The following is a 16,223-nucleotide window of genomic DNA, read 5'->3' as shown; positions in this document are numbered from 1 at the left end:
ATCTGGCATTAAGAATTATTGGGAAAAATACAGAGAATAAAACAGGGAAAAAACCCAAATATCATTATGTTAACATAGTTTTGGAGACCCAAAGGACTTTTTTTTTTTCCTTTTGGGGGACTAAAAGATATCAGTGAGAGCACCAGAGGGGGATTACAAAAAAAGTAGTGTGTCAGACTCAAAAATAATCTGAAAGCCACTCAATACTGGAAGAGAGGAGCATTGAATTCTCTTGCTCCAACGTTGTTCCTCCACCTGTCACTGCCTACGGCACAGTCAGAAAACAAATCATGGGGCAGAGGGACCCAAGGCCTGAGACTGTACTGCTGTTCTGATGTCCTTTCTTTGGTGCATCAGTCAGAAGCAATGGCTTTTGGTTACTAACCCAGCCAGGACAGGCAAGTGTCAGAGGTACACAGGGATACACATTTCTGTCAGTGTAGGCTGGGGATGAAACACCACATTCTTTTAATTCACACAGGCAGAAGTGGTGGAGCAGGTTATGCAGGATTCTGCTCTCACCCCTGGAAATGTGCTGACACTCATGAATTCCTCTGCCAAGAGATGTGAAATGAGTCTGGAGGTGCAAGGCATCAGCAAATTATACCCAGAGGGTTTCTGAATTACTTGTTCTGTTTCATTCCTCCTCTTTCCTGTTTGGCAAATTCATTCCAGTTCTGAAAGTTCAAGAAGCCATGAAATGTTATATTTCACTAATTGACCACTTAACTTATGTGTTCAGGCCCCCCAGTTCTTTGGACATGGCCAGGAGTGTCAGGCTGATTTTTGTTAACTGGAACATGATGTCCAGAACTGGGGAGCTTCCAGCATTGCTACTTTTGGTTCTCCAAGTAGATGAGGAGTGTCAGCCTGGCCAAGCTACTTGGAAGTAGGAATGCCTTTGTTTCCAGACTGTGCTGGTGGCAGTTGGGTCTGCTTTACTAAAAACAAATATTTAAAGCCATAGGTGGCTGCAAAAAAACTTGCCCTCTTCATTATTCTTCCTCCAGACCCAAGTTTTCCTGATTTCTTAAAGAATAGTCCCCTCTCTTCTTCGGGCAAAATCAGACCTGGGTGCCTGCAGGAATGGAGATTGCATGTGAAAACCTCTCACCCTTTGTGCCCTTGCTGATCCCTGGTCCCACGAGAAACCAGTACTCCTTTGACTTTTCACCTCCATGTTCCTGCTTTTTCCTCCATATCCAGTGCCAGCAAGGGTGGGTTGTAAAAACACACATGACGCCAGAATATTTCCTGGAGAGATTGGTTTGGTTTATGAATTTGTCTGGAAAAAGAAGTGGCATGCTGATGGAGGCTTTTTTACTCTCTCTCTCTCTCTTTTTCTGTCATGCTATTTGGTATTTTTGTGAAGACCCAGTTTCCAGAATTATGTACAAGGATCTCAGCTCTTATTTTGAAAAACACAGTGAGCTGTTACCCTCATAACTATAAAAAGTGAAGTTTGTATCTTCAAAACTAGGTGTCAAATGACATCTTATACTTCTGATTCTTGAAATCTTACTGCCTTGAAGACAAAATTATAATATTAGCAGTTATAGCAAGGATTCTGGTTATAATTTTGAATATACAGGATCAGTAGTGCTGTCTTTGGGTTTTCCTGAGCACTGAGAATGGAGGGCACTGAAAAATAATGTCAGACATCCTGGGGCTCAAAGCAGTACAGACTTATCAGCTGCTAGGACAGTATCTTCCTGCATGAATGTGCATTCCTGAATGAATAACATACATTAAACCCGCATGTTTTATTTTGCACCTTGAACAATCAGAATGCATATTTTGTCCCTAGGAGAAAATAAATCTCTCAACACTTTTACTGAAAAGCTGATATAGGACTACGCAGGACATCTTGGGTTACTGAATTCAGTCTGACAGGTGCCATTTGTCACTTTGGTAAATTGACACCATTATTTTTTAAATTATCTGGGCTTCTCCCTAGTCACTTGCTCTGAAAAATACCCCAGAATGTTTTTTCCCAGATGACTTGACAGCTTACTTATATGCAGCCTCTTTTTAACTGTGGCATAGTTATTTGATCTTGCACCATCTTTGTCCTTTAACCTTCATGAAACTTTCTCTGCAGTGTGATTATTTGTAGATAGCAAGCACGTCTTCTCAGCCTTTAAAAAAATATTTATTTTGCTGTCTCTGTGTATCTTCCCATCTAACCCTCCCTTCCCTCCCCACCTCATCATCTTGCATTTTCTTCAGCATGGTTGGCTGGGATTGCATGTGATGTCTCCAAAAGAGGGGTTTGGTTTTTTTCCTGTGTTGACAATCAACATTCTTCAAATTCAGCACATTGGAGTTCTGGGGGTTTTAGGATGGGGAAAGAAAAGTAATCCCTATTGATAGCACTCAGATATTTGATAGTTCAGTGGTGTAGTGAAGCAAAGTAGAAGAGACGAAGCAATAATTTCAGATTCCAAAGCATCCATCTGTAAAAGGACTCCAGGAATTTTAAAAACCTAAGTCCCACCAACAGTCGATGAAATTGATAATGTAGCACAGTCTTTGTCAGCCAGCATTGCAGCTGATTTTACACAGTACCTTACAGAGCTGGAGAGTCTTAAAGTACTGTAAATAGCCTCACTTCCCAGATGGCTGCATTTAGTGGCTTACACCTATAATTAGCAGTAAGAGGCTAGGGAATGCTTTCCATAGGGCCTGTCTCCTCAGAGGGACTTTACCCAGCTATGCTGAGGTGCGCCTAATACACCTCTGTAGGACTGTCTGTGAGAAACAAATTCCATTTGCTCTCCTTTCTGCAGACTCAAGCCTGTATCACTCACCTCCTGCTAGAAGGGTGCCCAGCCTGGCACTTCATGGGCCCTGGGATCCACCCCTGCCATGCATTACATGGGGGAAAAGCAGTAAATATGTGATGCAGATATTCACTCCTTGGGGAAGGAGGAAAGAGGCAGACTGGATACTGGATCCAGTGTTTTATGATGTGTGGTGGTTAATAGGAAAAAGCAAAACACGGAACTGGGACCACCTCCATGTTTTCTCTGCCAAGCACTGTAAGAGTGATTCCAGAGTCTTAAAAAGCCTTTTGTTGTTCTCTGGATCTTCTTCTAAGTCACCAGAAATTTTTAAAAAAAGGGTTTTTAATATTCTGTTTTACCTGTCCTATGTTTTTCTGTCAAATATAAAAAGAGAGAACTGTTTACCCTTTGAAGCATTTTGGCCAGACTGGGAATACAGCACTCCAATGCACTCATCAGCAAGGCAAGAAGATGTGCTTGCTTTTACAGGCAATTCATACAGTCTCATTAATGTGCTTTGGCTTGCAATGGATTCCAGATTAGGCAGAAAAAAAGCCCCAAACCCCACAGATTAATTACATCCAGGCAGTGCTCAGCTATGGTAAATCAGCCTAGACTCATTGACTTCAGTGAAAGTACAAAAGTTCACATGAGTACAGATGTGAACTTAGAGACTGAAAAAATCCTAGATTACTTTCCTCTTATTACAAATTTACTGGAATCACCTAGATTTCCCTCTGAAAGCAGTGCCTCTCCACAGACAGTAACAGCTCATCAGTGAGCAATACAGCTTCCCATCCATCTGTTAACTTTCCAGGGGAACAGAGAGGAAGCACCACGCATGACTTTGTGCACTTGGTGGTGTACAACCCGCTTAATTTAACCTCACTGGATCTACTGGGCTGCACAGCACAAACACCCAAAATGTGTGTGCAGATCTGTGCAAATGGGTGTTCTGGGCAATCAGTAAAAATTGACATTGGGGAGCATCTGAGTAAGCGTATGAGAAAGATTACAGTGTGTAATTCCCAGAGGGATTTAATGTATGTGGGATGAAGAAATCATTTGTATTTTATTTGCTTACAGAGCAATCTTAGATGTCTGAGAGCAGGAAATTTAGATAAAGCAGACCTTGAGTATTGATGAACACAATTACTTGTAGAGCTTTCCCCACTGTTTTGTCAGAAGCCAAGGATAAGCAGAAGTCATACAACAATTTCTGCTTTTAGCACTAGGTGTTAAACACTCCTTTGGTAGTTGAAGCTTTCCATTTGGAGAAAACAAACAAATATGCTGACTTTGTTGAGCAGTGACTTTCCTGTGAATCACTAAATGCTGTCTAGGTAGGCAGGGCTGCCCAATGCAATAGATATATGGGTAAGTGCCTATTTCTAGGGAGGAGAAGTTTGTTTGAGGATGTATTTGAGACATCCAAGGGGTTTTAATATGCCAAGACATTGCTGCCCAGGTTCAGGCCCCATCAGATTCCCTCTGGCCCCAAGTGCCCTTATCTGCAGAGGGAAGTTCAGTGCCTGGAAATGGTCAGTACTGCAAAGCAGGGCAGCATTGTAGCTCCTTTCTACCCAGCACTGAGTCCTGGGAGTTTCTCTGCACCTGCTCCCTGCAGCTCTCCTGGAGAGTGTCCATGTGGTGCAACACGGACACTCATGTGGTTGATAACACATGAGGCACTACATGGTGCAGAAAACTAGGAAACAAATGGAAAACTTCAACCTGCCATGGAGGAAAAGAGGAATTGCTTGTAGAGTAAACACATGTTGAAGGTTGGATTGTGGGAATCCTGTGTATCTTTTCAAGGAAGACTAAACTGCTTTTCCAACGTTCATCTGAAAACTGACAGGCTAAACTGCATTTTCTGCATATTTTTATTCTGAAGTTTGGCTGTCCTGATAAGAAGAGAGAAATTATGTTTAAACAAGGAAAAATAAAACCTGTTTTTCTAGATGAAGGTGTGTTTGCCAACATCAATAGCAGTAACTTCTATACAACATCAAGAACAGTAACTTCTATATTCCCAATTTAGCACTGACATTTCATGACAAGAAATGCTCTTAGTACTTCTTTTCATGCTTCAATATACAGGTCTTAACAAGGTGATTTTTCCAATAACCCTTATTTCACATGGTTTGTCCCACTAAGACAGTTCTTTCCACCTGTCTATTTAGTTATCTGTCCTTAAATTTTGCATATGACCATCTCTCTTTCTAGTCCTTCCTGGAGACAAGATAAGAGTAAAGATCATATTTGTCTGCAGAAACTGATGGGGAAAAATAAGAGAAATTTGTACAATTGTCTCTCACCAAAACTTCAATTTTCAGGGAAAAAAAAAAAAAGAAAAAATAGATCTATGTGTTACCAAACATTTGTTGAAGGGAAAATGGAAAAGAGTAACAGCCAGAATGGATTTATTAAGAATAAAACATTATGTCCCACTGGTAGAATTTCCTTCCTATAATGAGTAACAGGCCTCTAGACTCCTTCTAGTACCTAGAGGAGGAGTCACTTACCTTCATGTTGTTATGTTCCTGTCCCTGGTTCACATGACACTTTCATAAGCCAGGTAGAGTGTTGATGAAACAAGTGCAGGTTGTGTGCAAGCGCACAGCTGCACTCAGTGACCACATATCCTGTTTCACAACTGGAGTGAAAGGACAAACCGAGTGAGGTTTTGTTGTCATCTATCCTGGACCTCCTCCTCCTGTGTGCTGGTTTAACACAATATCCAGAAGCCTGAGCACAGAAGGAACTGACAACATCTTCAGAAGACACTGGAAGAGACCACAAGTAAAATAGGATTAGAATTTGAAATTATTTTACAAATGTTATTCAAGACTTTATAGACAGGAGTGTCATCTGCAGGTCATACAAAATTACCTCTCAGTTCTGCCTGGCATTTGTGTATTGTATTTGATTCCTGCAGAAGGAAGAATGACAAAGATTATCTATTAAAAGAAGGTTGTAAGAGTAAAAGGTCTGAAATAGCTTGCCAAGGGAGATCCATACCAGCTTCCTACTTGGTCATCTTCAGGGAGAGATTAGACAAATGTTTAAAAAAAGACTATGGTAAAAATGTTACTGCCATGGGGTAGACAGATCAACTAGAGGAGCTCTTTCTGTCATGGGTCACATTTCTTTTTCTCTTTCCACTATTCTCTTTGATGCTCACATTCTCCTGGGGAAGAACAGACTCAAAAAATGCTGCTGTTGGATCACCTATTTTCTAAATACAGTGCAATTTTAGCAGTCATACAAATAAAGTAGTATTTCATGTTTCCAAATTGCCAAATATCTGCCTGGATTTTTAAACTCAATGGCTAATCCACATTAGATAAAAAATTGATTGCTGTGGCACCAGTTTATAAAGGGTTTTCTGTATTAGATGCCAAAGAAGCAGTAAATGCATATAAGCAGAATGTTGTGACACAGTACCCACATGTTAGCCACCCACAAACCCCCATCCTTTAAAAGCTGTATTGGCGCTCGTGGGTACTTGTGCTGACTTTGCAGTTTTAACATGATGTCTGGCTTCCTTTATCATAAAGTATCTGCCAATGAACTTCTAAGGGAGCCTTTGAGCCTTTAGAAGGCAGCCTTTTTTTCTCTCCCTCTCATTTCATACACTTTGTGATACTAAATAAATCTTCAGAGAAAGTTCTTAGTGAAAGCAGAAAGTCAGAGGCAGAGCTCTCTTTGGTAATTTGCAATGCCTGATTTTTGTTAAACAGGGTCAGATGCTGAAGAAGCAGGTTTCCAGGTTCAGGTTGACAGGTCAACTGCATTGCTATGTTCAGCTTTTCTCTTTATCAACTCACGTCTCAGAGACTGGAGGGGCAAAGATGATAAAATAAGCAGGGTAAAAGAGAGATCAGCTATGACAGAGGTGAGACTGGCAACCTCTGAATAAATATGGAAACAGTCACTGAGGAAAATTAGTACACTGAGCAAGTCCAGGGAAGTTACTGAGACAAAGTGTCAAATAAGTTTGATACCTGAGATTTGATCTAGTGGAAGGAGTTCAGCCACAGAAGGAGCACACCCGAGTAACAAGTCAAACAAAGCCTCGGAATCCTTAAAGGAATAATAAAATCCTGTAGTGTTTGGAGCATCAGACTACTCCACTCAAGAGAAAAGGGTCTGTTGTCTACTGTATTAAAAAAGTACATAAACCCCACAAGAACTAATAATAGGTTTTCTAAATCTCAGTCTAGATCAGTATTCTCAAGAACTTATTTTAACATAGTAATTTGCACTACCCATTACTTGCAAAATGATTGAAGGTGTGAACTCAAAATGAAGACTAAGGCACAATTTGTGGCTATAGGCCTAATTTTGCACTACAGTCAATCCTAACAAGTAGAATAACTCTGCACTACCCAATGTGTAAGGCTGCAAAGGGTACCCATGCAGTCTGTGAAACAGCAGGCTCTCTCTGTAAGCATCTAGTGTCTGAGCAAGATGGTCACTTGTGTCTCTAGGAAATGGCTCAGCAGCAGGACTTCCTGCCTTAGGAATAAGTTCACCAGCAGAGCTGTCCATGGGAAACTCCCACTGTCCTGTGTTATGTCATTGGAGAGAAGGTTTTGGTAGTCCTTGGAACAGGAGCACCAGCTCCAGTCCAGGCTGTGTTACACCAGGCCACATGGCTGATCTGCCTTAGTGCTGGTGGCAGCACAGCTTGGAGCAGGAGGCAGCACCAGCTGTTGTCTATGGCACATTCCTCCAAGATTCATGTGGTTCTATAACTTTTATCCAAAAGAACTGCTTTTGGATCTGCTGTGAACAAACGATACAATGCAGCTTGATTTTTGCTTCAGATATACGTATATTTCCAGCAGTGTCTCAATTATAAAAGTCAATTTCACAGTCAGTAAATGGTTCATTTATTGATTCTCATCTACTAAATTCAAGCAGCTCCACAAACAACAATATACTGGTGATGTATTGAGGGATAAAAGAAATAACTCACATTTGCAGGGAGAAAAAGCACAAAACTACAAACTGACAGACTCTCTTTGGTACTAGAGCTATAATTTCAAATGTCAAAAACCTTTGACATGCCTCATAGATTACATCTTTGGAGAGCCCTACTTCTGTTTAAAAGCTGAAATTAAAGGACTTTTACTTATTTTGAATTGTAATTTCAGCAAACTCTTTAGGCTGCAATATTTAATCTATTTCTCTGAGGTTTGCATTACTTATGCTGCCAAAGAGCTCTTAGCAGAAGCCAATCTCCATTGAAATTCTGCACCTACACTCAAATCGTAAATAGAAAGGAGAAAGATTTAAAAGTATAATTAATCAAAAGCCCATATCAGGACCTTGACTTCTAAAGGGTAAAAGAATGCTTACAACCAAAAGATGGGTTTGAGCTCTTCTTGTTGCAAAACTGAGCCCCTGGGATTAAGGTGATTCTCCAATAGCAATGCCAAGGACAAGAAACAGATGACTTCTCCTGGCTGGGTTTTCATCTCTGCAGAGGGATTCTGCACAACAGACAGCTAGGTTATAGTCTGCACCATTACCTACCAAACCGTGTCTCATGCTTCTGTTCCTGCAAAAGCCACCATGAACAGCTGGGTTCGTGCTAAAGATCCACTTGTTTTTATCATTTCTCTCCACTGTGGGAATGCCTTCTGGAGAAATGGCCCATGCACCCTGCGCTGCCTAAATCCTGTGCTGATCAAAGGCCCCACAGCTCTCCCAGGGACAATAGCTTAAAATAGCCTCAAGGCTCAACAAAGGTTCAGCTTCAAGAAAGTGACAGTAGCAGGGGAAATTGGGCATATTTACAAACAAAGCAAAAGTAACTCATTATGAAAGTCAAAATTAATTGCATTCATTGCATGTTTTTGTAGCATGGATTTTGTACATTTACTGAAGGCCTTTTCATGTGCATTCTGCTCTTTTAAAATTTGGACACACCCTAATTTCCATATTTGGGCATGTCCCGCCCACATGACCATATTTGGAACTTGGCCACACCCACATGACCATATTTGGGCATGCCCTGCCCACAAGATCATATTTAGAATATGGCCACTCCCCCATGACCGTATTCAGAATTTTGCCCCGCCCACATGACCATATTTGGCATTTGGCCACGCCCACATGAGCTTATTTAGAATTTGGCCACACCCTCATTTCCATATTTGGGCATGCCCCACCCACATGACTATATTTGAAATTTGGCCACGCCTCCATGGCCATATTTGTAATTTGGTCCCACCCACATGACCATATTTTGAACTTGGCCACACCCACATGACTATATTCGGTATTTGGCCACGCCCACATAACCATATTTGGGCATGCCACGCCCACAAGAACATATTTGGAACTTGGCCACGCCCACACGACCATATTTGGAATTTTGCCCTGCCCACATGACCATATTTGGCATTTGGCCACGCCCACATTGTGGAGAGCCTGGTTCAAGCATGGCTTAAAGAAAGAGGCCATGAAGATATACAGCTGATGGGAAAGTAAAAGGCAGCTGTAAAGCAGCAGTTCCCAGGCTTGATTTTGTAAATAACCAGGTTCTCAGACACCTTTTCTATAAACAGCAGGATTCTCAGACAGTCTTCCCATAACGGGCAAAACATTCTGTCCTTGGGCTCTCTGGGAACAGATAGCTGCTCTGGGAACAGATATGAAGGTTTTGAGAACTTTTCATATCACAGTGAGAACACTCATTTTGGTTTCAATAAACAACCACGGGTATTGTAAACAAAAGGAGGGGTTAGAGTTTTCTCTGTAACCTATCGTGAGCTGGGATTTTGCAATATGCATGAAGTTAATTAACACTAAGATGACTGATTTGATCAATAAATCGGAGTCGATGCTGATCAACAACAAGATGGGTCGTTCTCCCTTCGCTTTCAACACCACATGACCTTATTTAGAATTTGGCCACACCCCCATTTCCATATTTGGGCATGCCCCACCCACATGACCATATTTGAAATTTGGCCATGCCCCCATGACCATATTTGGGCATTGCCCCGCCCACATGACCATAGTTGGGATTTGGACACGCCCCCATGACCATATTTGGGTATGTCCCACCCCATGACCATATTTGGCATTTGGTCACACCCACATGACCATATTTAGAATTTGGCCATGCCCTCATTTCCATATTTGGGCATGCCCTACCCACATGATCATGTTTAAAATTTGGCCACGCCCACATGGCCATATTTAGGCATTGCCCCACCCACATGATCATATTTTGAATTTGGCCACGCCCTCATTTCCATATTTGGCCATGCCCCGCGCACACGACCCTATTTGGAATTTTGCCCCACCCACATGACCATATTTTGAATTTGGCCACGCCCCACATGACCATCTTTGGAATTTGGCCATGTCCCATGACTATATTATTGCATGCCCCGCCCACATGACTATATTTAGAACTTGGCCACGCCTCATGACCATATTTGGAATTTTGCCTCACCCACATGACCATATTTGGAATTTCACCATGCCCACATGACCATATTTGGGCATTGCCCCGCCTACATGTCCATGTGTAGGCGTTGCTAAATTCCAAATATGTGGGCGGGGCTTTGCACAAATGAGGTAGTGTGGGCGGGGCTAAATTCCAAATGAGGGAATGTGGGCGTGGCTAAATTGGAAGTAAGGGAATGTGTGCAGGGCTAAATCCCAAATAAGCAAATATAGGTGGGGCTAAACCCAAATAAGGAAATGTAGAGGGACTAGGCCCAAATAAGGAAATGGGGGCGTGGTAGAACCCAAATACAGAAATGTGGGCGGGGTAAAGTCCATATAAGGGAATTTCTGCCCCTTTTTCTCCCATTTTCCCCCAATTCTCCCCAATTTTTTACTTAGAGAGGTGTGAAAGTGTATCCTCCTTAGAAGATTTAAAGAGAATATGAAGATTTTGATAGTTAAGTATTTGGTAATCAGAAGAGCAGGCCACTAGTTTATTTTCTCTAACTGCTCCAGTAAACTCCCTGTGCTTCTTCTCCATATGGTATAGTTTTACTCCCTAATTTCCTCCTCCCTTGCCGGGAAGAGAGCTCACAATAAAAAGACACTGGAATTTTCTGTAGTATACTCTGGATTTCTTTCTATTTGTCTGTTTAATAAAAACACTTATAGTCACTTACAAAGCCATCTCTGGAAAAGAATGTTTCAGATAAAACTTAATTAAGCCCAACTTTAATGCTGAATAATTAAAACTACTGTACCTCCAGAGGTCTGGCATGGAGGAATCTATGTTTAGCATAATTTTTATAATTTCTGGAACTTAGTCATATTGATTTTTTAAAAAGTAGCTACAGACATATTTAGTCCACTCTGATTTGTCTGACGGCCTTAGGGAATCCAGCAAACAGAATAGAAGTGTCTTTTCTCACAAATGGCCTTTTGAAGTCAGCAGTCTGTTAGGAACTAGATATTGGTTCTAGATTTCCTGCCCACTGCTCTGAGAGCTTTTCCTCCACATTTCTTCAGAGCTGTCCTACAATGCTCAGAACTCTTTAGCCTCCTGCTTAAGCTGATTTCATCAAACTTTAACTTGCTCACATGGGAAAGCCAAGGGCATCCATCCATGGGAGTATGAAGAGATGAAGCAACTGTTGTCAAAGTAGGAAGTCTTCCAGTGATTGCAGTGTGGATACTGGAACATGCTCCAGGAAAAATCCCCAGAAGAATGACTTTTCTGATACAATGAAGGCTGAAACTCTCTGTATGCAGTGACTATTGCTGTGGTACTGCTAAATGACTAGGAACTGGTGGTAATTGGCTGCCTCTTTTCACCTTCAAGCCCTCACAGTGTGCCCATCATACTGTGGTGTGGGTGACTGATAGTCCCCACCCTCCTGAAGTTATGGAACAGTTTCTGTGAAATGGATGGAATCACATCTTAGTACTTCTCTGGAAGTGGGAGCAGTTTGGTGGAAAAAAACCCACTTCATAGTGAGTGGTTATGCAATCAAGAGTGAAAATAAAGTAGCAATTACTCTTTTTTCAGATAAGCCAGAGGTGGGGCTGTATATGACCTGTCTTCCTACATACTGTTTGCTTCTTGGTTCAAGTTTCACGTAAGGACTGACAAAACTGATGAAGAATTTCAAAACAAGAATGGGGCAGGAGTTTTGCAACTCTCTTGAGCATATTGGGGCAGTTTCTGTAAAGATCAGTGCAAGTTTAGAAGCCCACAGCTTGTTCAGAGCAGCAACCATCAAGACATTTCCAGCTGGACCCTGGTTCCTCTTTCCAGGGAGGTCTATCATAGCTTCATAATTTCAAAGTACAGGAAGCCACTGGAAAAGGTAATTTGATTTGTTTGAATGCAAGGATATGCAGACTAATGGGCCAGTATTGGAGGGAGAAGGCAGGGCTGCAGATGGGGGGAAAGGGGTCAGGGACACCTGGTAGAGGAACAGTGCCCTGGATGGCTGCATGATTTACCGATAATGTCAAAGGAAAGTGTCTGTTGTTCAGACCTGGGAGAGACTCCCTGTCACCCTAGGGGAAGGTTATGTAGTTTCCTCATGTTTTGTGCCACAGAAAAGGCCATGTAAAACAGATAATCTCCGGCCCCAAGTACCTGATCATATCTACTGGAATAGGGAAGGAATTTTATCATCAAAATTTTCTGCAGGATTGCCTATTCTGAATAATAGATACTCTATTTTGTCCATAACAACACCTTTCTCTCATACCAGCCTGTACAGCTGCTTTTTCTAATATTTCCCTCTCAGGAGCCCCTGCTTGCACTTCTGCTTGGTAGCTCTTGCTCTTACAAGTAGTTGTGGTAAATTCAGGTAAAGAAAGAAAAAGCAAGCCTTTCAGAAGAGACTCAGGCTACTTTCCCTTTTATCTTAGATATCTTTATATCGATATTTACACTGATGGCAAGTGGGCGGTAAATAGCCTGTAAATATTCCCCTTATGTCAGTGTCCAGTCATGGGTGTAACCAATAGACAAAAGAAAGGTGGGAGGCATCAGGGGTGAGAATCTCCATATTCCAGGACATATATACCAGCATGCCTTTAAAAAGCCCTACTCTCTGGGATCAAGCCCCATTTTTTTCTCTTCTTTTCATTTCCACTGGCTAATAAACTCATCCCAAATCTCAGTGATAGCCTTTCAACAATAGGGACATCCTGACTGATCACTATAGACCCTTTTTTGAGCTAGCTTGATAAAGGTCATTAATAACATGAGCTACCACCTCTGAACAAAAGAGAAAAGGTAAAAATGCACATAATTTGGGTTGCTGATGGAGTCCCATCCTCCCAGCCCACACCATGGGTGTGTGCAAGGAATTTCTCATGCAGGCTCATGTGAACAACCAGTATGCAGTCAGGCAGTTTCCAGTAAAGAGCTCTAAAGACTTCAGAGCCACTGCCCTACAAAAGTCCATTGTTCATATGCAGGATCTGCCTCCCTAGCCATTCATTATAAAAGCACAGATCACAACAGTGGCATGTTTATCTTAGCAGGGTGTTAAGTCTAACCAACTGAGTCACAGAGGTAGTTTAGGCTTAGAAATGGGATTACTGCAGCTATTCTGAAACACCTAAAATGCAGGACAAGGCCCAGGTACTATGTCAGTGCTCAGACAACATTTTAAGGAAGTAGAATGTTACTGGGCTGAGTCTGTACCAGATAAAAGCATTTTATTATAAGAGAATGAATGGAAGACCACTCTGGTGGAGAAGGAGGGGCTTGTTCACAGGCAGCTGTCACCCCAGAGAGTCCAACCTCTTTGGCTGTGCTCTGTGGAGAGGCTGGTTGCTCTACAGGGCAGTGTCTTACCCTTAAAATGCTTGAACTACCCCCTAGGCTAGAACTAGTGTCTGTGAACACTCTCATACATGGGTTCATGCATTGAAAACTCCAGCTAAAAGTGATGCAAGTCTCAGGAGGTGAGTAACAGCTGTAAGAAGTCCAACAATTAAAGGAACTGTTTCTCCAGGTCATCAGCATTTATGAGTGAGTCTGGATTGGCATTACATTATCCTATCCTCAACTGAGTTCTGTCTTTATTATAAAGACAATATTGGTTATTTGGAGAGCTGCATTCAACAGAGCAGACAAGTGTCCTGCTAGGAAAGTCCCCTACATGGCCATAAGGAAAAAAGTCAATTTCATTCAAGCCTTTACCCTGTAGGATCTTTTTCCCTTTCTACCATAACCTGTCTCCCAACCCAGAAGACAAAGTCTACTCTTCTCCTCTTCCCTAAGTAATAGGAAGTGGAGCTGAAGGAAATGGACCTCATGAGAAATTAAGAGTGGTGTTAAAGGAGGAGACACCTTACAGCCAGTGAGGCTAAGAATGATGTAATAACCTGTGAAACAAGACCACCACCAGCAGTGTTCAGGCCACTCCCTAAAGAATCAAAAAGTTTTCTGGCACTCAGGAGATGAGGTAAAAAGGGAGAAGCAGAGAGACAGAGGCAGGGTGGTGGCTAGGGAACCACAAAGCAGGAATGAAGGAAGGATGGCGTGCATCAAGGACATAAAGGAAGATTGAGACAGACAGTTTGGTTCCTCCAGAGAAAGACAGAGGACAGCAGCAGATAGGGTTCAGACAGAAGTGGCATACTCATGTCCATGCAGCTATGCATGCAGAGGGAATCCTGGGAGAACACATGAAAGGACAGCATCTGTGGATGCATTGCATGAAAGGAGAGAAGTATTTGAAAGGGGACATGGAAATACAGGAAATTTGTAAATGAGACCTGAAATACTGAGGAAGGGTGAGGTCTTCAAACATTCATAGACAAAGAGGAGATACTTAGAGTTCTTGAGCCTTTGACACTACAAAAATTGTTTTGCTCCAACTTTCTGGGCAAAATGTGTTCACTGATTGGCAACTCCCTTACAATTTCCTTCCTAGAAGAAATCAGCTTTTCTTGCTTGATCTGTTCAGTTCACTGTTACCTCACTTTCAGGTTGTGACCTTCTCTCGAGATGTAACAGGAAATATTTTCCAATGGCCCTGTCAGAAATGGCTGGGCTTTGCAAGACACATGACATTTATTCACTCCTGCTTCAAATCCAAAATGAGCAAGGCACAAACACAGGTGAAGGAGGAGGAGAATAAGGAAGTAACATGGCCAGGCTTTCACAGCAAGAGAGGAAATGCTGTGTAGGCAGTCAGCCTTTCTACAGATAGATTCAAAGGGAACTGAGTACCACCAAGGAAATAATCAATTAAAAACCTCCTAAGACAGAAAATCCCATGATGAGTGTCCTGGGTGTTGTGGGGCTTTCTTCTGTTATAGTTAAAATTACTGCCTAAACAATAAATTTGACTGGAGTAAATAGGGAAATGATAATTATGAAGCACAAAAGCCTCCAAAGATTAGCCTCTGGTGCTATAATCTTTTGTGCAAAGACTGCCCTCATTTACCCTGAGAAAATAAACAGGTGAAAACAAATGTAATCACCTGTGGGAGGGAGTAATGAATTTAACCAGCCTCTTCCGTCTCCCATGTTTATGATTGTGCTCTGCAAGTAGTTTTCATTTGGTGGTTGCAGTCTTCTGTGTGACACCTAATTCCCAAATACAGCACACAGCTCCTGAGGCTCACCTTATCTTGGGCTGGTAGAAAGAATGAAAGAAGTGTCAAGGGTGATACACAGCAGGCCTGCTGGAGCTTTAGCTGCCTGGTACCAAAGGAAAAGATCCTTGGCCTTATCAGATCCCTTTGGTAAAGGCTCTGCACATTCCTAAGGAGGGGCTTGGGACCAGTCATTTGGATAACCCAAAGCTCTGGGCAAGGGATGTGGAACAGGCTGAATGCCTTTGATCAGTGGAAAGAAGAGAAAAAAAGCCCTACACACACAAATTACCACTATCCCCCATATGCTCTCCAATACCATGCTGCTGAGAAGATGTGATGAATTAGGAGTCAGGAATTCCTCCAGAGCTGAAGTGCTGAACCTGTCCAACACTGCATTTTAAAAATACTGTCCAGTTAATGATGATTTTTTTAAGCTTTCTTGTTATTACTGCTAATGTCAAGACAGAGAACTAAAATAAATAGTGTTCTTTGCATTATTCCTGGTTCTTACCTGTGATGGAGTGGGTGATAATTGTGCTTTGGTTTGGGATAAGCATTATTCTTACATATTCTCAATATTTTTTTCAGTTGTTTTAGACCTGTGACTGCAAATTCCTAGAATTTTGCAGACCTTTTCTAAGGGGTCCAAAACAGAAACAAGCATGTTATCACCAGGTGTAAATTTTTTCTGAAATACTGTCATGTGAAAATTGCAAGGATCCAGAAAACTGAAAAGATGGGGGAAAGTACCATCAGTTTGGTCTAAGCTCCTTGTAGAGGCTTAAAAACACTGCCAAACAAGACCAGCATTATGATCTCACTCAAGGAGTTTGCATGCTGAGCATAGTAGCCTGTGAAATAAAAAGC

The sequence above is a fragment of the Ammospiza caudacuta genome, chromosome 3 (genome assembly GCF_027887145.1).
Source record: "Ammospiza caudacuta isolate bAmmCau1 chromosome 3, bAmmCau1.pri, whole genome shotgun sequence".
NCBI lineage: Eukaryota > Metazoa > Chordata > Aves > Passeriformes > Passerellidae > Ammospiza > Ammospiza caudacuta.
This window is presented reverse-complemented; position numbering follows the sequence as displayed.